Source organism: Hippopotamus amphibius, chromosome 3, assembly GCF_030028045.1.
Source record: "Hippopotamus amphibius kiboko isolate mHipAmp2 chromosome 3, mHipAmp2.hap2, whole genome shotgun sequence".
In the NCBI taxonomy this organism is placed as follows: Eukaryota; Metazoa; Chordata; class Mammalia; order Artiodactyla; family Hippopotamidae; genus Hippopotamus; species Hippopotamus amphibius.
The window spans coordinates 148842731-148866512 of NC_080188.1; positions in this window are offsets into that span (position 1 = coordinate 148842731).

The window sequence follows — 23782 nt, forward strand, 5'->3', positions numbered from 1 at the left end:
ACACTGCTCTGCACTCCCTTTCCCAAACCAAGGGGAGTGCCCTCCAGCAACTCTGCTTAATTATCCTGTTCTTCTGAGAAGCTAGAAAACTCCCTCAGCTGAGTAGTCCACACATTGAGCCTGAATTGCCAGCAGATTCCTGTCATAAAGACTATTCAGAGTATCAATTATACTAGTGAACACTCTGCCCCACTATTAAAGAACTGAATCAAAAGGAGACCGCACTTGCTGCAAAACATCAGCACAGGCACCCTGTCCGTGAGGGGCTTCCGGCACGGGAGGTGGAGAGCCAGTGCGTTTCTGTCCCGCTGAGCTTGAAGCTGCCCAGCACCTGACGGTCCTGGGCAAAGATGATGGGGCTGAGCTGGGGACCAGAAGATCTGGATTCCAGCTCCTGTCCCCACTCCTCGCCAGCATGCCTTGGACTAGTCACTCTGCTCACCATTTCCCCGACTGTCAAATTCGAGGAAGGAATTCATAAGACTGGTGTGAGAACGCAGGAGATAACAAAACTGAAAGCGCCTTGTAAACTCTAAGGGGCTGTACACAGTGAGGTCTTTGTCCTTGGCGTGAACCTACGGGCAGTATGCGCAGGTCAGGGAAGGAGGTACCCTCTCAGGCTCGGGCTGTCCCTTCTGTAACTGGTGTCTGCTCACCGGGTCGCAGCAGTGGTGATATTGCCAAAGCAGACTGTGAAAAATAGGGCAAGGGATATTTCACATTAAGAAAGGAAATGGTATGGTTGAGATTACATGTAGGAGTTGGGGATCAGAGAGACGGGGTTCAAAACCTTTCTCTGCCCCTTGTGTGCAATGCTGGGCAACTTACTTAGCCTCACTAAGCCTCTGTTTCCTCAAGCATAAAATGGGGATGATAATGACATTGCCCTTCATGGCGCCATGGTGATGCTTAAATGAGAGAATGCCTGTTAAGCATCGGCCCAGAACCTGGCACAGGGTCAGGGTCAATAAATGTTACAAAATCTTTGTCCTGTGGAGTCTGACTGCCCTGTTTGTAAACGCAGTAAGCGTTAGGTGAATTGGTAGTGTTCAACCATTCACTGAGCTGCTTTTACAAGCCATCCAAGGTTTAGTTCAAATGCTGCCACCATCACAAAACTTTTCTTGGTCCAGTCCCAAGCCCTGCTCCCTGGCCTATACTAATCTCAGTGTTAAGTTCAGGGCCAGCTTCGTGGGCATAGGACCTGAGCAGCTGGAAAGGGCCCCACACTCACCAAGGCCCCACAGTTGGTTTAATGCTCTGTTGTTGCTGCCATCTTTTTGAACAAGCGACCCTGCATTTTCTTTTTGCATTGGGCCTTATAAGTTATGCAGCTGGCCCTGGTTATAATACTTTGCTTTTGCCTCAATTCTGACTTGTAAATTTTATAATTTGTTGTTAACATGCCTTTAAAGAACACAGTCGATCCTTATTATTCACGGATTCCATGACTGCAAATGAGCCTACTCGATGAATTTATTTGTAATCCCAGATCCACGCTCACAGCACTGGTCTAGTCATTCGCAGACCTGCATGGAGTGGTGAAAACTTGAGTGGCTCAACACACACCTTTCCAGATGAGGTGGGACAGGGGACACTCTGCCTTCTTGTTTCAGCTCATACTGTTAACATGCGTCCTTTTCACAGCCTATTTGGCACCATGTTTTCCTAATTTTTCTGCTTTTCATTGGTGATTCTGCTGTTTAAAATGCCCCCCAAGGGTGGTGCTGCATTGCTGTCTAGTGTCCTAAAAGCAAGAAGGCTGCGTTTTTGTGATGTGCTTTATGGAGGAAATAACGTGTGTCAGACACGCTTCGTTCAGGCATTAGTTTGTTTCAATGTTAAGGACTCAACCATATCTATTAAATAAGGTGTCTTTAAACAAAAACACACATAAAGGAAGATTATGTATTGACTCATTGGTGAAAATGTTGTGACCAAAATCTCACAAGAACCTGACCCTGTATTCCCTTCGGAGAAATGGTTCAGTATTCGCTTAATTCAGCGCTTGCAGCAGTTTTGTAGCACGTAAGTAAAGAGAATTGCCTCTGACTCCTTTAAAGGCAGTGACCCTGTTTTATTCATTTTCTCATTTTCTGATTGTAGTCTTTGTCCCTCCCTCCAGTGCCTAGGAAAGTGGCGTCAAGCGTGAACTAAAGTACGTATGATTCTGACTTTGAAGAAATGTTAACAGCCCATTGTCAATTCTGAGATTTTCCTGCTGGTTCCCTACGAAATGAAAGTCTGCTTGGGATATTGTGGTTATATGAAAGATTACCCCACACAGCGAAAGTTGTAAGTTACTCTCGATTTTTCCCTTGGTGAAATGGAAGAGTACAGCAGCGAGTGGTCATGGACTAAAACACCTAAATTCTGCACAATCTTCGGACAATTACTGAGGACCTAGACTTGAAATTTGTTAAGAAGGAAGTTGTCATAGAGTTCTAAAGGGTTGTATAGCAAATTAAGGGGTTTGTGTTTTCCGAAAAACAATTTTGTAAATAAAAGAGATTTCTATTTTAAATCCTTCTCAAGTGAACCATTTAAAAGAGATTCGCTGAAATAAATAGCCTGGCAAGAATGGCACCCACTACCTGGGACAGATGTTAAAGGCATCTAGAAGAAGTAATATACTTATCATCTGTTTAAAGCAGACAGGATTACTGGATTCCAGGCTGGGAGTGCCCAGGAGTCTGCAAAATGCAGAAGTGGGTGCAATAATTTGCTCACTTATCAATGCATGATGGTAATGCCCATTCTATCACAGATGAGCCTATCTCCAAATCTGAAAAACATGCATTTTCTACTGGCTGAGTCCAAAACCTCCTCCTGATATCTATTCTGATCTTCCTTGGAAGGAAAATGATTTGACTTGGTTATTTTATTCATTGCATTTGAAGAATAACGTGTATCTAAAGGGGTCAAACTAAGCGAGCACCTGGCCCCAGGACACAGTTACTCCTCCCACATCCCCCTCCTACCATCCACCTCCATGCTCTGGGCTCTGGGCTCTTGACCCCTGGCTGCTGGCTCTGGCCCCTCTATCTTCACTCTGCCTTTTCTTCTTCAGAAGGTTGTCCATAGCTAGGTAGGCTGCTTCAAAAATTATCAGCACAGAGCACTAAGTAAACAAGTAAGGCTGAGACAGACCTATCCACATGAAAGATGAGGTTCAGATTTGATGGATAAACCATTGACAAGACAAGCATGAAAGCATAGCAGGTAATGAAGAAATTATTGATGTGTCCTGACAGCTGATGAGTATAAGGTGTTAGACAATGTGTCTTTTGAAAAGAGGAATTAAAAGATCTTCACCACCCTTGATGACATGTCTCTTTGGGTTTGGCTAGTAAACAGCAATAAGGTTACTTGAACTGAAAGGCAGGGGAGAAAAGAGGCGATTCCAGCTGAAGAGAAGAGAGGTCCAAAAGGCCTGGAAGGAAGAAGTGAAACTATAAATAGCACACTTGGGTTAGAGTGTAGAGTATGAAGTTGAATGTATGAGGGGAAGAGGGAATAAAACCTGAGTTATTCAATTGAGTCATATGATAAAAGCCCATGAGTTCAAGGAGAAAGACTATGCACTCTAGCAGGCAACTGGGATCCACTGAGCATCTTCCAACAGGGGAATAAGGTACTTAGAACTGCAATTAGAAAATAAATGCAACAGTGGCACATAGATGTTTGGAGAAAGACAAGAACAGGGACAGAGGCCAGTGAGGAGGCTTTGGCAACAAAAGACAGCAGGGCGGAGTGAGGAGCACAGCTCGTGGGAAATGACATGCCGTAGACTGAGTCTGTGGCCTTGGAAACCGAGCATGTTGGGGTGAGGGTGCACAGAGAGAAGGAGGATTCAAAGATAGGGATTTTGAGCCCCAGTGACTGGGAAGCAGAGGTGTCTGGTGAGTGAGGTGGATAGAAGGTTTTGGCATGTGGTGTTTAAGATGCTGGAAGCAATTGAAAATTGGCAGAATTTAGATATGACTTCATCTGAATTACATTTCAGATATTAACGCACCAACTGTTCCGACTTTATTTCTCTGTTACCCACCAGCATTTCTCCAAGAAAGTGTGTCCAGGCTTGATTTCTCCAACCTGAGGTAATCTAGGCAGAGTTTAGCCTGGCTCTGATATACTGTTGTGTGTTAGAAGTGATGTTCCCCCGAAAGACTCCAAGTGGAGATTGTAACATCTTTAGATCTTAGATTATTTATAGAATTAGCAAAATCTTTCTCTTATCCTTTGTACCCTTCCCCCAATCTCATCCTTCCAATTAAATAACACACACACACACACACACACACACACACACAATTGAATTTCTATTATTCCAAGCCCAGCGCTAGTATCTGCGAAGGATAGATACAGAGGTGAATAAGATGTTGTGCTCTCTTCAGAAGGGCTTATGGTCTGGTGAGGACTCCAGTAGTTGGCTACATTGATGGTTACTGAACACCCACTATGCACTGAACACCAGGTTTAGGAGGCACTAAGAGGCAACGAATGCTGCCTAGCAATTAGGCACGGATTGTAACAGCTATTGTGTAGGCCCTGGAGCCAAGTTAGCTGGATTCAACGTCTTGCTCTAGAGCTTATTCATCATGAGAATTCAATCAAATTCTTAATGGTCCTGTTACCTCTGTTTTCCTATCTGTAAAATGGGAGTAATAATATTTTCTTGATAGGGTTGTATGAAGATTAAATAAGTCAATAAATATAATCTACCATTTTGTGCTAGGAGCTCATACATGTTCCTAGCACATAATAAGTACTCAATAAATCTTAGCTATTATTGTTAGGCAGTACCTTCATAAATATGATCTCATTTAATCCTTATATTAGTTCTGCAAAACTAGTATTATTTTCCCCATTCATGAATGAGGACCTTAATACTCAGGAAGAATAGCTGACTTGCCCCAGGTTGCCATTAAATGAAAGAGCCGTGGCATGAATCCAGGTAAGTCCACTGCTCATTCAACAATATTGCAATACATCTTGTTACAAGGTAGAGTGAATTAAAGAAGGATGCTATAAATCTCAATATGATCTAAAACCTTGAAACCAAAGACAAGTTTTAAATGGCTGATAATGAAATAATCAATAATGATTAGAGCTGCTAATATAATTTCCTAATTTAAGCTTATTCCACAAATAACCTTTTAACATTATTTGATTGTGATAATGAATTAGATTGACCAGGTATTTTCCTGTTTGATTTCATGAACTATGCCTAGAGACATGGTTTATTGAAAAATTAGCTCCTAATTTCCTATGGCTGAAACCAGTTTGCTAAAATTAATAAATAAATTGATGAATTTTTAGAAGATATCAAGTTATAGTCAAGTGTCTGAAGGCTCTGTATGAATGTTAACAAGGGATACACACACACACACACACACACACACACACATAGAGGTACACAGGTCAGTTATGAGGCTGCAAGAATGAGCTCTGTGTTGCACAAAATGAATCACATCATAGGAGTTGGCTGCTTCCTGTCCATGAAGCTGATGTGAAGAAGTCCAGGCTAGACTGACTTTCCTTTGGGCTCTACATAGCACTTTTACATTTCGTCCTAAAGATTCTTTTCAAACGCTACCTTTAATTTGCCATCTGGTCGACCTCTAGGAACTAAGCTTGAATCAGGCTCCTGTTCAGGCTGAATTAGATAAGATGTTTGCCTGGAGTGGCCCCCAAACCCACATAATCCAAAGGGAGAACATCAACCCTAGCCAAAAATGAAAGCCAGAGGCCAGTACAAAAAGAGGTGTACCAACTACCAAGACAAAGACACAAAGGTGAAACTACAAATGAAAAATGGGAGATAAATCTGAAATCAAAAAGATTCAGAATGGTTCAAGAGAATGGGTGTGTTAAGGAGAAACTATTTCTTACATGCAGGAGAATTCCAGACCCATTCTTATGAGGTGCTAGCCTAGATCTGGACAAGAGAGTAGCTATTTAAACATATGTCTTCTCTGCACTGAACTGTAAGCCTTTTGAAAGCATGATATGATGTGTATCTTGTCATTTTTGTATCTCCCATAGAGTCTGACATATGGCAGACACTTAGCAAATATTTGTTGAATGAATTAAGGAATGATGAATAGAGTTGATGATGCAATGCCAGCACTACTACCTCAACCAGTAATAACACATCACTTTTGGGACATTTGCTATGTGCCCAAAATTGTGCTAAGCACTTGACATATATTTTTTAATTCTCACAAAACCTTATAAGGCAGGTGCTATTCTTAACCCATTTTATAAATGAAGAAACAAAAGCTTAGAGAAGTTATCTTTTTCAAAATTGCATACCTGGCAAGTGGCAGCAGTGCATACTACCCCAAATCTGCCTGACCCCTCAGTCCATGAACTCAGTTACTCAATTACACTGTTTTGTAAGCCCAACTTTGTTTGACCTTGAATTGGATTCTACAGGTTGTATAAGAGAATTCCCTGTTTTCCCCTTCAACCTCCACCAACCAAAACTGAGTTCAGTGCCCCTCTTCTGTACTTTTTGGGCAAGTCTCCACCACTACACTCAATACATTGTCAAATAGTTATATTTAGATGGGCATCTTGACGGCAGGGACACAACATTCCTCTATCGTGAATACCACAATGCCTGGAATACGGAAAGTGTTAAATAAATGTTTGTGGAGTTGACTAGTTATTGACTTCTGAATTAATGATGGTTATTAGAAGACTATGTTTACTAGAGACCACTTTGATTTTGATCCATGGATTCTCTCATGTAGGGACCAAGAGGTCAAGAGATAAGATAAACAGGGCTGTTTCAGTACCTCTCAGCTGCTACATTTGGAGCTGGATTTATTGCCTTCTGGGGTGAAATGTTGGCCCTCAACTTTGTTGAGCTGTCACGAGCAGTGATTTTAGGTGTGGGGCTGTCAATTGCCCCACAAACTTACTTTTTAACTCAAAAGTGCCATCTGGCACTGGAATTGGAGATCTGCAATGAGGAGTTCACAGGACCACTGGACCTCCAAGGAGGTGGGGCAGAGGAGGCCATCAGAAACAAGGATCACCCTGTTCCCAACTTTAAAATTAAAATAGTGAAATAAAGGAAGAAATTCTAAACTATAAAAAATGTAAAACTTTTAGTAAAAAAATAACAACAATAAGAGCATCCTAGAGTAGTGATTAAACAGCACACGCTTTGGAACCAAACAAACTCGTTTCAAATTCTAACTCCTCGCTCACTACCTGTGTTATATAGGGCAAGTCACAATCCTAAGCCTCAGTGTTCTTGTCTGTAAAATAGTACGAATAATGACTACCTTATATGATATGCATTAGATAATGCATGTGAAATATTTAAATCAGCACCTATTATATAGCAAAGTCCCAATAAAAGGTAGCTATTCAAACAGTTAAAGCTTATTTATTTACTTAATAAATATTTATTCAGCACCTACTGCATGCTAGGCACTATGCTTTACCTGTCAACATAGAATAGTGAGAAAATATGTACAAGGCCTGGGCCCTCACAGAGCTTCATGGTGAATTGAAAGCATTGCCACAGACTCTTCCCCTCCTTGTATCCACACCCCAACCAGGCCCTTTGAGTGCCTTCCCTCTTTGACGCTAAACTTGATAGTGTGACTTGTTTTTGCCAATGAGATGTTAGCCAACATGATACATGCAGAGTCTTGTAAAATGCTTGTGCTTTGTCTTGTCTGGCTGCTCTTAGAAACTCTGCTGCCACCACCATGTCAAGAAGCCCAAGCTAGCCTGCTGGATGTTGAGAGACATGAGGCCCAATTGTTGCTGTCTCCTTGTACAACAGCTGCCAACTTCTAAAATGTGAGTGAGTATAATACAAAGCTACAGTAATCAAGAGAGTATGCTACTGGCACCAAAACAGAAATGTAGATCAATGGAACAGGATAGAAAGCCCAGAGATAAACCCACGTACATATGGTCACCTTATTTTTGACAAAGGAGGCAAGAATATACAATGGAGAAAAGACAGCCTCCTCAATAAGTGGTGCTGGGAAAACTGTAAAAGAATTCATTCTACTTGTATAAGAATGAATTTAGAACATTCCCTAACACCATACACAAAAATAAACTCAAAATGGATCAAAGACCTAATGTAAGGCCTGACACAATAAAACTCTTAGAGAAAAACATAGGCAGAACAATCTATGACATAAATGACAGCAAGATCTTTCTTGACCCACCTCCTAGAGTAAAGGAAATAAAAACAAAAATAAACAAATGGGACCTAATGAAACTTAAAAGTTTTTGCACAGCAAAGGAAACCATAAATATGACAAAAAGACAACCCTCAGAGTGGGAGAAAATATTTGCCAATGAAGCAATTGACAAAGGATTAATCTCCAAAATACACAAGCAGCTCACGCAGCTTAATGTCAAAAAATCAAACAACCCCATCCAAAATGGGTGGAAAACCGAAAGAGACATTTCTCCAAAGAAGACATACAGATGGCCAACAGATACATGAAAAGATGCTCATCATCACTAATCATTAGAGAAATGCAAGTCAAACCCACAATGAGGTATCACCTCACACTGGTCAGAATGGCCATCAACAAAAAAATCTAGGAACAATAAATGCTAGAGAGGCTGTGGAGATAAGAGAACCCTCCTGCACTGCTGGTGGGAGTGTAAAGTGATACAACCACTATGGAAAACACTATGGAGGTTCCTTAAAAAACTAAAAATAGAACTACCATATGACCCAGCAATCCCACTACTTTGCATATACCCAGAGAAAACCATAATCCAAAAAGATACATGCACCACAATGTTCATTGCAGCATTATTTACAATAGCCAGGACATGGAAACAACCTAAATGTCTATCAACAGATGAATGGATAAAGAAGATGTGGCACATATATACAATGGAATATTACTCAGCCATAAAAAGGAATGAAATTGAGTTATTTGTAATGAGGTGGATGGACCTACAGTCTGTCACACAGAATGAAGTAAGCCAGAAAGAGAAAAACAAATACCGTATGCTAACACATATATAGAGAATCTAAAAAAAATGGTACTGATGAACCCAGTGGCAGAGGAAGAATAAAGACACAAATGTAGAGAACAGACTTGAGGACACGAGGAGGAGGGGAAGGAGAAGCTGGGACAAAGTGAAAGAGTAGTACTGACATACATACACTACAGAATGTAAAATAGATAGCTAGTGGGAAGCAACTGCCTAACACAGGGAGATCAGCTCGATGATGGGTGATAACCTAGAGGGGTGGGATAGGGAGGATGGGAGGAAGGCTCAAGAGGAAAGGAATATGGGGATATATGTATAAATGCAGCTGATTCGCTTTGTTGTACAGCAGAAACTGGCACAACATTGTAAAGCTATTATATTCCAACAAAGATCCAAAAAATAATAATAAAAATAAAAATAAAATAACATGTGACTGAGGCCATGCTCGGATTGTTGCCTCCAGCGGACCCACCAACCGACCACCAGAAAACCAGAGGGCCCAGCAGAAATCAGCTGACCAGAAAAGCTACCCAGACAGCTCATATAATTGTGAACTAAATAAATGGCAGTTGTTTTAAACAGTTACATTTTGGGGTGGTTCCTTATACAGCCAGAGCTAACTGATACAAGTTTACAGCCTAGCATGGGGGCCAACAAACTTTTTCTGCAAAGGGTCAGATGGTCAATATTTTGGCTTTGCAAGCCATAAGGTCTTTGTGGAAACTACTCAGCTCCACTATTGTAGCCCAAAAGGAGCCATAGACAATTTGGAAATGAATAGTCATGCCTGATTTGGCCTGAGGGCTGTTCTTCACTGTCCCTTGCTCTAGCACAAGAAGCAAACATTACTCAAAGAATCACAAAAAGAAATACATTCAGGGGACTTCCCTGGTGGCACAGTGGTTAAGAATCTGCCTGCCAATGCAAGGGACACCAGTTCAATCCCTGGTCCAGGAAAATCCCACATGCCATGTTGCAACTAAGCCCGTGTGCCACAACCACTGAGCCTGTGCTCTAGGGCCCACGAGCCACAACTACTGAGCCCACATGCCACAACTACTGAAGGCCACGTGCCTAGAGCCTGTGCTCTGCAACAAGAGAAGCCACTGCAATAAGAAGCCCACTCACTGTAACAAAGAGTAGCCTCCGCTCGCTACAACTAGAGAAAGGCTGTGGGCAGCAATGAAGACCCAACGCAGCCAATGAAAAATAAATAAATACATAAATAAATTTATATTAAAAAAAAGGAATTACATGCATATGGTATGTAATAGCTACTGTATAACCAATGCTTATCATGCTATTAGAAAGAATAATTGGAAGACCTGTCCCATTTACTCATTCATTTACAGTGTCTTGGTTAGATTTCCCCAGGAGCAAACCCAGAGATAAAGATTTGAGTGTAACAGTCTGTTTGGGAGGTGACCCCAGGAAGCATGGTAGGAGAGTAGAGACACAAGACAAAGAAAAAAGCCAATATGAAGCAAGTTAATGAACAAGTTACCTCATTGTCAAGTGAGACTTAGTCTGCTGAGCCTCTCTGGGAGATGCCCTAGGTCACTGTGCGGTGAGGAAGCTGGGCTGTCTACTCTCTGACTCCCATCCATCAATGTTGGAGGGTAGCTCCTGGAGGGCTTCACTCGCTGATGTTCTGGTGGGCAAGAGCACTTGGGCAGAGAGTAACAGTTCACAGTAAGAGTCTGACCTGGTAGCGAGGTGTGCCAAGGGCTGAGGGTGGGCTCCAAGAGTGACTGGTGCACAGAAGGCTTCCCTGTGGGAGTCAGGTCTGAGCTGAGCTCTGTAAGATATAGGATTTACAGGCAGAGAAGCCATAGTTGAAGCACAGATGCAGAGGAGGATATGTAGAGAAATAAAAAGAAGCCTAGAACTAGGTGTTTAGGAAAACCTACATCAAACGTAGGATGAGCCTGAAAGGGGACTATATTAGTTTCTCAGGCTGCTGTAACAAAGTACTGCAAACTCAGTGGCTTTAAGCAACAGAAATTTATTCTCTCACAGTTCTATAGGCCAAAAGTCCAAAGTCAGCAGGACTCTGTGTCAGCTGGGGCATACTTTCTCTGAAGACTCTAGGGGAGGGTCCCTCCTTGCCTGTTCCTAGCTTCTGCTGACTCCTGGCAATTGGGATTCCTTGTTTTGTGGATGCATCACTAAAATCTCTGCTCCATCATCACATGGCCATCGTCCCTCTGTTCGTGTCTGTGTCCAAATCTTCCTCTGTTTATAAGGACATAAGTTATAGGATTAGAACCCACCCTAATGACCTCATTAATTTGATTACATGTGTAAAGACCCTATTTCCAAATAAGGTCACATTCTGTGGAAGTTAGGACTTGATCATATCTTTTGAGGGGACTTAATTCAACCCATGACAGAGACTGACAAGGAGCAGCCACAGATAGGAAGGCAACCCGGAGAGTGCACTGTCAGGCGTACCCACAGGAAAGCAGCGCTTTGAGGAGGAGGGAGAGATCATCACAAAGAGGGTGACGACCATTCACTGGATGTAGGAACGTGGGCAACATGGTTCTTACCAAGAGTTGACTCTGCAGAGAAATGGAAGGATAACAGCAGGGAATACAAGATTAGGGAACGGAAATAGTGAGCATTCCACTCTATCAAGACACTGGACAGTGAAAGGGAAGAAATAGATAGAAGCAAAGGTTTACGGGGTTGAGGGAGGATATTCTTTCAGATGGCAGAGATGGGAAGGACCCAGTTTTGAGGGAGATGTTGAATATGGACATGACCAGCAAAACACAGGATCCTGAGGAGACAGGAGGGAATGGGTCCCTGGGACCAGGCTTCTCTGTTGCAAGAGGCGGGAAGGACGAGTAGAGACGTGCAGACCCCAGAATGATCTCTGTGCTTTACACCCTCATTCTTCCCACCTAATGGTCTCACTTGCCAGTCTTACGACAGCCCACTTGGTAACGAATACCAGCTGATCTGCCCCCAGGGAGATCTGTTGTTCCACATTTTCCTAGTATTTCCCTTCCATTTGTGATCCTTGATCAATGTTTATCAATAACTGTGTTTCGTGTCTACCAAGGGTCTGTCTAAAAGGACTGTCCTGAGAGGAGGGAGCATAAGGTGCAGGGCTTTGGTCAATGCGTGCGTTATTTATTCATCTTGAAAACAGCCTCAACAGGTAGGCAGGACAGCATCATTACCTTCACCTTACACAAGAGGAAACTTGACTCCAAGAAGCCAAGGGTTTTAGGCAAGATCACACGGATTTAAACCCCCATCCTTAGATGTCCTGTTGGAACTTTTTCCACTGCAAAGAGCCGCCTCCCTCCACGTGATATCAATAGTGGTTTAAAAGTTACATCAGAACAGGAATATTACGGCTTCCGGAAGGAAATGGAATATTTTTTTTTTCTCCAAGATTTGTGGAGTAACAGGAAATATTTATGGCCCTGTTTTCTTAGGAATAATGAAGCAGGCTGATGTCTTGGGAACTAAAGTTGCCTTCCTTGAGAAGGCCAACACCTGAATGACCCAGATGAAAGTACACAGAGCCATTGTCCCACTATCTTACAGCATTTTCTATCCAGCAAACAGTTACTGAGCTCCTATTCTGTGCCAGGGATTATTCTAGGGACTAAGCATCATCTCTGTTCTCAAAGACCTCAGAATCCAGGGAACAGGCAGGCACGTGTGTGGGCAGGCTACCCTGGTCAGGTGGAGCCGTGGGCCCTAGGAGTGCAGCGTTTGGGGACTGATGATACTTCAAGGAAGCTGGTGGGACATAAAGTCTGTGAGAAGAGAGGGGAGGGAGGAGAGCAGGCCACAAGAGATCAGGCCAGGGAGGCATAATAATAGTATAATAATAATAATAGCAATCATAAAATACACTTGTGTGGCATTTACAGTTTATAAACACTTTTATATACTTTTTTTCATTTAATTTTTACAGGAACACTTTGAGACGTAAACAGTGAAGCACGCTCTCCCCACACAGGTAGCTCTGCGAAATGAGCTTTCCCTATGCAGCAAAGTATTCAAAATGAATAAAGTAAGAAATCTGCCCATATTATACTACAAATTCATTAGACTTGTCTTTCTGAGTCTCACTTGACAGATATTGCCTACTCTGGGGTTGGGGGGCCTCTAATTTATCATGTTTAGCCCAAGCAGTGCTCCACACTGTCTTCTCTTAAAGATTCCTAATTCTGCCAGCTAAACTCTGAAAGTTGGTTGAAATTCCAAGCCCTGCCTTCCCCACGTTCTGCCCCCTCAGCCAAATCTGTGTTATCTGCCATGACACAGCTGCAGTCCTTCCTGGTCTTTGTTAACGGATCACCAGGGTAGGCACCAAGAATTGACAGCTTCAACTGGAAAACTCATTTAGGTGGCGTTCTAGGCAAGTCTCCTAACGATGACTTCCTTCTTAAGAAGTGATTCATACACCACAGTTTATCCATCCATCATCCATTCATTCAACAAATGTATTAGATGCCCACTATATGCAAGACACACTGAGAGACCTTGTAAGGGACTCAAATAATAAGACATGTATTTGGAGTCTATTGGAATAATAGGATAAACACACAAATAAATAACTAATGTGCAAGTCAAAGTGAGGTAAGTGAGAAAAGGGAGCTAGGATCGTCTGTTCCTTTGTTTCTTCAGCAACCATTTATTAAGCCTCAACTACAGGAAAGGAACCATGCCAGGTTCTCTCCCATATGTTACCTTATTTAATCTTCACAACAAGGAGACAGATGCTCTTAGCTCCATTTTACAGATGAGGAAACCGAGGTTCTCCTTACTTCCTTCTGTGGAAGGGCTTCATGGGAGAAGTTTTTGTTTCTCTGTTTGGGGGTTTCTTTGCTTGCTTTGTTTATTGTTGTCACTGATGTTCAAGTTTGAGGTTTGCACATGATTTTAACATTGGAATCTAGGAGGATTTAACAGGAAGCTGAAGAAACTTGACCTTCAAGGACCCAAGTTTTCAGGGGTTCCTTTCATGGACTCCTAGGAGAAGCCACAGACAACTGTTCACGTTTTCACGTTTTTGTAAAATTTGCCAAAGGAACATATTTTAGCATTCTTCCTAAAGAGGCTATCCGAAATTGTGTACACTTCAGGTCCCACAAAATCTGGACACACCAGTGAATTTAAAGATAGAATAAAGAGCATGTGAAAAAGAGGAAAGTGCTGACAAATGCAGTGAAGTGGCAAAAGGCCGGGCACACGTGCAAGGAGTATGTGTGGCTCTTTCTGCGCAGAAGCAACTCAAGGCAAGGCTAGAAAAGACAAGATGATGGCTTCCCCAACCCTGCATCTGCCCCCACCGGTCCTCCTCTTGGCAACAGTGAAAGAGGGACCTTTCCTCCCCGGGGCCAGTCTCTCCACCCAGACTCAGAGTCCCTCCCCAACAACTCTCTCTATGGAGCATCCCTCTCCTTCCAGGGCCCTCGCCTGCTCCTGCTCCGCTGGTCCCTTCCCAATAGAGTGCGCTCATGGTTCCTACCATGGGAGAGAAGGGAGGGAGGGCAGGAGGAAGGAAAGAAAATCTCTTTGAAAGCTTTTTCCTCTCCAGTCCTTTCTTTTTCTCTCCATTCTTGGCCGAAGTTCTTGACAGAAATCATCTTCACATACTGTTTCCATCGTCTCAGCTCAGATGACTTCTCAGCCCACTGCAGTCTGGTTTCTCCCCTACCAGCACCAACTCCTCCTGGAAGGAAACTGCTCCTGCCAAGGTTGTCAACAATCTCCTTGCTGAGACAACAACCAACTCTCACTCTGCGGTCCTCATTTTCCTTGGCATCCTGACTTTGAGGACCAGCTCCCAGGCTTTCCTCCTGCCTCTGTGCCTCCTCCCTCTCTGTCCCTTTCCATGTCCAGCCTTGAACACTGGTGTTCCTCTGCTTGTCCCCAGTCACGATGAATAGTTCTCCTGTGTGTCACAGGCACTGACTCTCATCATGTCTGAAGCTGAGCTCAGCCTCTCACATCCCCTCCCAGCCCTGCCCAGACCTGAGAGCTGCCCGTCTGATGCTCTGGCCCTGGAAAGGCACCATCGTCCACAAGCTGCCCAGACCAGAAACCTGCGGAGGGGGCTTGTCATCTTGTCATCTCCCTCTCTCTCACTCTCTGCCTCAAATCATTGCCCACATTGCCCTCGATATCTCAGGTCACTCTCACATCTGTCACCCTCCACCCACCCCCGATGCCACGATTCTTGCCTGGATTCCTGGGTGTGCCCCCTCACTAGTCCCCCTGCCTCTCTGCCCCCTGACCATTTCTCCAAAGTGCAGACAGAATGGACTTCCTAAAAGGCAAACCTGTTCACGTTAGTCTTGTGCTTACACCCTTACTGTCCTCCCACTGCTCTCAGGACTCAGTCTGCACTCCCGCCAGGGTTTTCAAGCTTTTTGTAGTCAGGACACCCTCCCAGGACACGTTCTTCTCATGGGCTATAGCTCAACTGTGCTGCTCACATTCTCTTGCTTCCGGCCTTTCACCACTCTGCATCTCCTCTGTTTTCCTGCCCGCCCCCCACACCCTCCAGCCTGGGCTTTATCTGGATCCCTCCTATGCCTTCTGACAGCAGGCATAGGAGGAACTGAAGCAAATGACTTTATTCTATTTTATTTTATTTTATTTTTAAGAACTTTTATTGAGATACAGTTAACATACAATAAACTGCATATACTTAGAGTGGACAATTTGGTATCCCAATTTCCCAACTCATTCGCCCCCAATCCTCCTCGCTTTCCCCACTTGGTGTCCATATGTTTGTTCTCTACATCTGTGTCCCTATTTCCGCCTTGCAAACCGATTGATTTGTACCATTTTTCTATATTCCGCATATATGTGTTAATATACGGTATTTGTTTTTCTCTTTCAGACTCACTTCACTCTGTATGACAGTCTCCAGGTCCATCCATGTAGCAAATGACTTTAGACAGGAAGCCTTCATTGACTTCCTGGGACTGGATTAGGTCTCAGGGTACAGAGCTGCACAGCACTTCCCCCATGGGCCCCACCACTCTCAGATCCTAGAGAGAAGGCACCAGGACTTTGTCATTTTTGTATCCACAGTGGCGACCCCAGTGCCTGGCACATGGAGAAATAAATATGTGCTGAGTAAGTGATGAATGAAAGATTGGAGGCAACTAGGTACACATGTGCACTGAGTTCCAGGCTGGGGAGTTTGGGTTTTATTTTGTGAGGGAAGTGGAGCCAATACAGGATTTGGCACAAGGGAGAGCGATGACCTGACCGTGCTTTAGAAAGTTCACTCTGGTGGTACAGTGGTTGGAGGCCTCATAAAAACAGACGACTCCTAAAGCAGGAAGCCCAGTTAGCAGGCCCTTTTGAGGGTGCAGGCAGGAGGTAGCCAAGCATGGGCACAGGCAAGGAGATGGCAACAGAGAGGAGAAACAAGGCAAAAATCACACTGGCAGACCCCATCAACTGATTAGCTGGGGAGGCTGGGGGAATCTGGTTGGCCAGGGATGGTCTGAGACCTGTTCTCTTTGTCCTCTGAAGTTTCAGGGTCTGAGACTTCATGCTTCTGCCCTAAACCCTTATATGAAGAGCAGACATTTGTATAGCATTGTGATTTTATTCCTGTTTTTCTTGTTTTTTATCCAAACAGACCTGGAATTGTGAAATCGACAATGGCTTGCACTGGTGTGTCTTTACACAGAGAGCATGCCCCCAGCCCCGCCAGGGCTGTAAAGAATGTCTAAGGCAGAGGATTGTGGGTTTGGCATTTTATTTTGTTTTTCAATCTTTAAACGTTCTGCTCAGCCCACCTCCGTGGATCTGTCTTCTTGTTCACCTTTCCTGGGCGGTGGCAGCAGCACTAGAGCGCGAGGCACTAAGCCACAGCCAGCACAGGGGCAGCCGCCACCACACGCCCCAGAGACCCGACCACGGTCAGGGGGCCCAGCGGCAGGCTCTCCGCTGGGTGGAATTGGCAAGGATCTCATGTCTTCTCCTCTGCTTCCCACCAAATGCAAACTTCAGGGCACAAGGTTAATTTGAACATGATTTGTCATCACCCGGCATAACCTCACTGGGGTTCCGGCATTCAGCAGTTTCACCAAGCTTAATATTTCTGAAGCACTTATCCCTGTTGGACAAGCTCTTACTGGCGAAAGCAGGAAGGCTAAAGACAGGAATGTTTTCACTGAGTTCAATTGCACTATGCTGCACTTACAGATCACAGCACAGGACACACAGGTCTGTGATGCTGGCAGTGAAGAGTGTGGACCTGGAGGTCAGACCACATGGAATCAAAGCCCAGCTTTGCCATTTACTGGCATCAGGACCTTTGGCAAGTCATTCAAGCTCTCTACACCTTAATTTTCTTATCCATGAAATGGGTGTGATAAAAGTAATAATGCCAGGGCTGGGCAAGCTGTTACACGCATTAGATGAAACTATCCACATAAAGCACTTAGCATTCAACACTTAGATACTGTGGTTTCTCTACCTGCAGACCCCGCAGCAGAATAAGTAATTCTAATGGCTATCTGATTCCCTTTCCAGGTCTTTATGATTCCCTACCCCAAGCGCTTCTTCTTATTCTTTTTTTTTTTTAATTCATAAAATTACATTCCTTCTTAAAAAGAGCTTCCAAAATGTAATTGCCCCTGGAAATGATTAGTAATAGTTGGGGGTTTGTTTTTTTTTTTTTGTCTTTTTTTTTTTACACTTAAAAAAAATGTGGTAAAATTACAAATATAAAATTTACCATTAGTGACTTTGAGTACATTTACAATGTTGTGCAACAGTCACCACTATCTAGTTCCAGAACATTTCATCACCCAAAAGGAAACCCCATACCCATTAGCAGTCACTCCCCATCCATCACCCCAACTCCAGCCCCTGGCAACCACTAATCTGCTTTCTGTTTCTATGGATTTGCCTACTCTGGGCATTTCATATTAAATGGAATGCTTCTTTTATTCCTAAGACAAAGTTTCATTTCCCCTTGGAAGCAGTAAGTCAGCTCTGTCAGGCAGGGACTTTTGACTGTGCGACTGTGGGCAAGTTACTTAACATTTCTACAACTTGGTTTCCTCCCCTGGAAAGCAAGGATGACAGTCATAGGACCACCCCCCCCAGGGCTGTGTGAAGAATGAACGAGATGGCACGTGTCCAGTGCTTAGTAAGTACTTGTGCACTGTCAACAATCACTAATGTTATTTTCAATTACCCAAGTAAATGCAGGCTCTTTGGAAAAGATTTGGAACACAGAAATGCACACATAAAAGAAAACTGCCCACGTCCCCCAATTACACTGGCGGTTGAAGGTCAGTGGCCACCTCTTACCTTCGTGTGGGCAGTGCAGCCCCAATAGCAGGTGTTGGGGTAACACCTGCTATTGGGGCCTGCCTCTCTGCACTGTCTCTCTGCACTGTCACAACATGGGTGACCTTGGACAAGTCACTTAACTCCTGTGAATCCTATTTCCTCATCTGTCGCAATAGGGAAACATCCACTGCAGGAGGCCAATGTAAGAAGCAAAAGAGAGGTTCAACATCAAGGGCCTGACTCATAAAAGGGTCTCAGCAGTCAAGGGCATGACTGGGCCCCTGAGAAGGTAGCTCGTGAGGAGAGGACTCAGTTACAGGCACTGCATGCAGCAGTCGTGCAGCACCAGGAAGAAGGTGGGGGCCTGAGGGGTCATCAGGATTTGAGGAGGCAGAGACTCAAGGAAGGACTGTGCGGACAGGGAGAAGGCGCTGAGCATGGCAGGGCTGGGGGCTGTTTCGTTCCCTCACTAACCTTCACGCTCATCACTTCTATCCCTCTATCCTGTTCACTCTTCCCCGGGTCCCTGTGTTCCCAGGAAAACGGGCACTGGGTGGTGCAGAAGATGTGGAAGCTGTGAGTAGCGACAACTACAGCAGTAGTACGTGCTGGATTCACAGGGAGGGTTGCCAAGGGCCAGGTACCGAGCCCACTGCCCATTCTCACTTCATCCTTGACTCCAAGGGAGGGTGGGATGAGGGAGCTCCTGCTATAACAGCCCTTGAGGACAGAGACAAAGAAGCAGAGGGGCTGCCGCAGCGCTGACATGGAGGCTCCCGGTCTCCACGGGCCTCGGCTCTCCCAGCCTCACCTCCTTGGAATCTGCGGAACCATAGCTTTGGAGAAGGGAACAACCAACAAGAAGAAGGCAAACACGCAGATGTGTGTTCTGTTCAGAAAGACCCTAGAAAGCAATAGGCCAGTTCCCTCCGGTATTGGAAACTGCCATATGAAACTCCAAGTGCTAGGCCAAAGTCACATGCTTCTTTCAGAAAGCCAAAGCAAGGCCACCTCGGCTCAGAATATGCCAAACATCAATTAAACGTAAACTGATCCCTTAATGCACAGCTGACCTGAAGCAGGGCCAAGGTTGCTCACTGGGTTTCGCTCACATGGCACCTGGCAGTGGAAGTCTGACTCCTGACAGAGGGTACATATAGGTTGGCCGTGGGGATCCCAGAGCATGTAAATTGTTGTGATGATTGCACTGCAGTTTGTTCCATCAACTAAGAGATGACTGTGATCATTCCCAGCACTTCCACGAGCCACAGATGACTAGGGTAGAGCCATCTCCTTTACTGTGCTGAGTAGCTTGGATGGTGGAAGGAACACCAGGCAAAACTGTTTCATCTCCATGCCATGAACCAGCTGTGTGACCTTAGACCAGTCACCTAACCTCTCTGGGTCTCAATTTCCATACTTGATAGTGAGGAATTTGACTGAAAGAATCTAAATTCCCTTCTGGCTCTACATTCCTTTTTGGGGCCTTCTCACATTGACTTTTATAAATTTATTTACTTATTTATTTTATTGGTTGTGTTGGGTCTTCTTTGCTGTGTGCGGGCTTTCTTTTTAGTTGCAGGTGAGTGGGGGCTACTCTTCATTGTGGTGCGTAGCCTCCTCATTGCCGTGGCTTCTCTCATTGCAGAGCACAGGCTCTAGGTGCATGGGCTTCAGTAGTTGCAGCACATGGGCTCAAATAGTTGTGGCTCACGGGCTCTAAAGTGCAGGCTCAATAGTTGTGGCGCACGGGCTTAGTTGCTCCGCGGCATGTGGGATCTTCCTGGAGCAGGGATCGAACCCGTGTCCCCTGCATTGGCAGGAGGATTCTCAACCACTGCGCCACCTAGGAAGCCCTCGCATTGACTTTTGGAGTCAGCAAATGAGGCCAGAAGAAGCTGTGGCTACATACACTTCCAGATTGAGCAACAAACTCCTCAGCCAGCAAGGCCTCATGCAGCCCACTGGGGGTGCTCCTAAAACCATGGTGGAAAGTCAGATGGGTGAAAATTGTATCATAAGTTCTAGAATCACTCAAAATTAAGAAGACTAAAGACTGAATTCTTTTGCAAAATGAAGAATACTTCTGTAATGCCCCAAATTCCCTTTCATCTCTTTTTTAATTTGAATTTTCACAAGTGGATTTAATAGACTTTGGAGTCAGCAGAACTGGGGTGGAACCCTGGTTCCTGGAGGAGTAACTCACTGAACTTCAGTTTTCTCATCTGTAAAATGGGTGTTTATACCTTTCTGGAAACATTGTTGGAGAGATTAGCAGGGATTTGTATTGAGTGATACAGAATGCATGAAACTTGAGGTGCCCATTAAATGCGTTTTTGTGCCAGTCCTAAAGTAAGACACATGGCATGTATATTCACATTATTCTCCCTAGTGTCTTTTAGGGCCTCCAGGACAGGGAAACATTTCTTCTCCTCCTTGGTAAAGCCCACAATGTTTTACACGACGCTGAGCAGAATAAATGAATTCATCAATTAGTGAAATTACTCATTTGTTCTTCTCTAAGGTTCTGCCTTCCTTCCCAGAGTTCACACCATTTGCCTTCCTCTTTGTGGTGGCAGGTTTAAGGTCTGTCATGACCTCTGCAAGTCTTAGAGACTGTCCCTTCTTGAGGAGGACTCCTGGCGTTGGCACTTTCCAGCAGAACACATGTCCGCTGAGGACCACGAGGCTCCAGGCAGCCTGAAGGTGGAAAGCAGAGGCCTCCCCACTACCCCAAAGAGCAAGACCAGCCCCTCCCAGTGGGGTGAAAGGGGGTAGGCTGTTTACACTGTGTGCTTGTCCAGTCCCAGGAAACCACACAGGTCATTAAGCTCACACTCCTGCAATAGCTCTGCAGGTACACACAGTTTCAGCCCTGCCCTCTCCATTTCCCAGACTAAGAGCCACCGAGTAGGAATGGGAGGGAGGTGGCAAGAGATCGCACAGAGAGTGTGTTGTAAGTGAGGCTGGAAACGCGCCTGAGAGGTCAGGCAGAGAGGCTGTGCTTTCCAAGGGAAGACCGTTCCTCCTCCTAGGACTCAGGTTGCGTTTCCTATGTCCCCTCACCCCTGGGCTGGACTGGAGAAGCTAACTCATGCTCCTCCTAACTTGACCTGTGGAGATTGTCACACCAAAGGGAAGCCAGGAAACCAGTGGATCAGGAACGTCCGTGAGCAGAGGGGAGGTGGCTGCTGGTAGAGTGAGCAAACAGCCAGAGCTGGGAACCACGGTTACCGTCAGCTCTATGTTCCCAGCGCTAGCCCGGTGCCTGGCCCACTCGAAATGTTTGTTGAGTGGCAGATGCATAAATGCAAGAAGAAATGAGCGAATGAATGAATTGCAGCTGGAACTAAATTGAACAAGTACTTCAGGTCCCTTTTCAAGGGGCTGTGATCACCATTTCATACCTCATGCTGCTTAGGAGGGACAAGTGAGAGAATATTTGTTGAAGGTTCTGGGACAGTGGAGAGGGTAACTTGTGGGCGGGTCCCAGGAGAGAAGAGCTGCAGGTGGGGGTAGCCAGCTGCCCAGGAAGCAGATGGGGGAGGAGGAGGTGGGTGCAGCTGAAGTCTGGGGGAAGTCCCAGAGGGAAGAGGGTGGTCGAGCAGGGGGAGAAGGGGGAACCTGCACATTTGGGGGGCCCACGTGGTGTAGGTCATCATCTAGTCCCCCAGAGCCCTTTGAAGTCAGTATATCATCTCCACTTTATTGAGGAGAAAACTGAGACTCAGAGAAAATAAGAAACATAATGAAGTTTGAGAAGCTGGAAAGTGGAAGTGTTGGGATTTGCACCCAGGTTTAGCCAATTCCAAGGTCCACATTCCTTCCCTGTCCCAGTGCTGCCTCCTGCAGAATGCAGAGCGCAGTGATGTGCATTGTCCACGAGGCTCCCTCGACCTCCATCCTGCCGCCCGCCACTTACAGCCAACCAGTCCTGTTGACCGGCTCTCCTGAGTGGATCTATGATCCCCCTTCATCCCTTGTTCAGCCACTGCCTCAGCCCAGCTCCCCTCCCTCTCACCTGAAACACAGCAAGTCTCCTGACAGACCCCGCCGGCTTCGCGCTCACTGCTCACCCACAGCCCACTTCCACAGAACGAGCAGAGGGTTTTCCAGAATGCACATGGAAATATCACTGGTCTGCTCTAGGATGAATCTCGGTTCCCTAGGACCCAGCATTGCCTGCCAGTCCAGAGTGTCTCTCCCTACTCTCCCGTCGGCACTGGGCTGAAAGGCACCACCACGCCCCCGAAAGATACACCCACTTCCTAACACCCCGACTCTGTGAATGTTAACATCTTTGCAGATGTAATCAAGTCAAGGATCCCGAGATGAGGAGATCATCCTGGATTACCCAGGTGGGCCCTAAATCCAAGGACAAGTGTCCTTATAGGAAGCACAGGAGGAGAAGACACAGACATGGAGTAGAAAGTCTCGTGCAGATGGAGGCAGAGGCTGGAGTTTGCAGCCGCAGGGAACGCCTGGAGCCACCAGAAGCTGGAATTTATGAGTGAAGGAAGGAGTGAGGCCCTGCTGACATCTTGACTTTGGACTTCCAGCCGCCGGAACTATGAGAGAATAAATTTCTGTTGTTTTAAGCCACCCAGTTTGTGGTAATTTGTTATGGCAGCCCTGGGAAACTCATACACCTTCCCCCACAGTGCTCTTAGCCGTACTAACTGGCCTGAGAAAGAACTAATGGGCTCCTGAAAGCTGCCTGGTTCTCTTTCTGGGCCTTTCACATGCTGATCCCTCTGCCCCAAACACTCTTCCACCCCCTTATTGTGTGACTGACTCCTACTCTCCTATCGCTTCCGCTGAAAACTCTTCTGTGACACATCAGCCGGGCTGGGTGCCCCTTACTGTGTGTTGCTACTAACCATATACTTCTCTTTTCATAACAGGTATGATACTTTACCATTTTTTGTTTCATTGTTTCATTAACCAGTAAGTTCTATGAGGGTAGGGATGTTGTTCGCTCAAGTGCACAGTTGTTACTTCGTAAATATTTGCCCTCTGCTGCAGTCACTTTTTCCTCCCCTCCCACACCCAACTCAAATTAGCCTTCCTAAGCAGGAACCCATGAACAGAAATTACCCCTGTCCTTGGCTCTCTGGTACAATCTCCCTCTCCTGTGTTTGGGCCCCTCAAAACTTTCTACAGTTCTACTTCCCTCTCTGGGAGGCTTGAATTAAGTCTCATAAAGTGGCTATAAAGAGCCATTGGGAGTTCCCTGGTGGCCTAGTGTTTAGGATTCTAGGTTTTGAGCTGTGGTCTGCGTTCAGTTCCTGATCAGGGAACTGAGATCTCGTAAGCTGCATGGTAACGCAAAAAAACAAAAAACAAACAAACAAACAAACCCCCCACATACACACACACAGAAACGATTATATGGCCCTAAGCCTACCCAAGCATAGTACCCCCTTTCTCGGGTCACAGTGATTGTCTTGTAGATAAGCGCATTGTCTAGGTCAGGGTAGAGTTC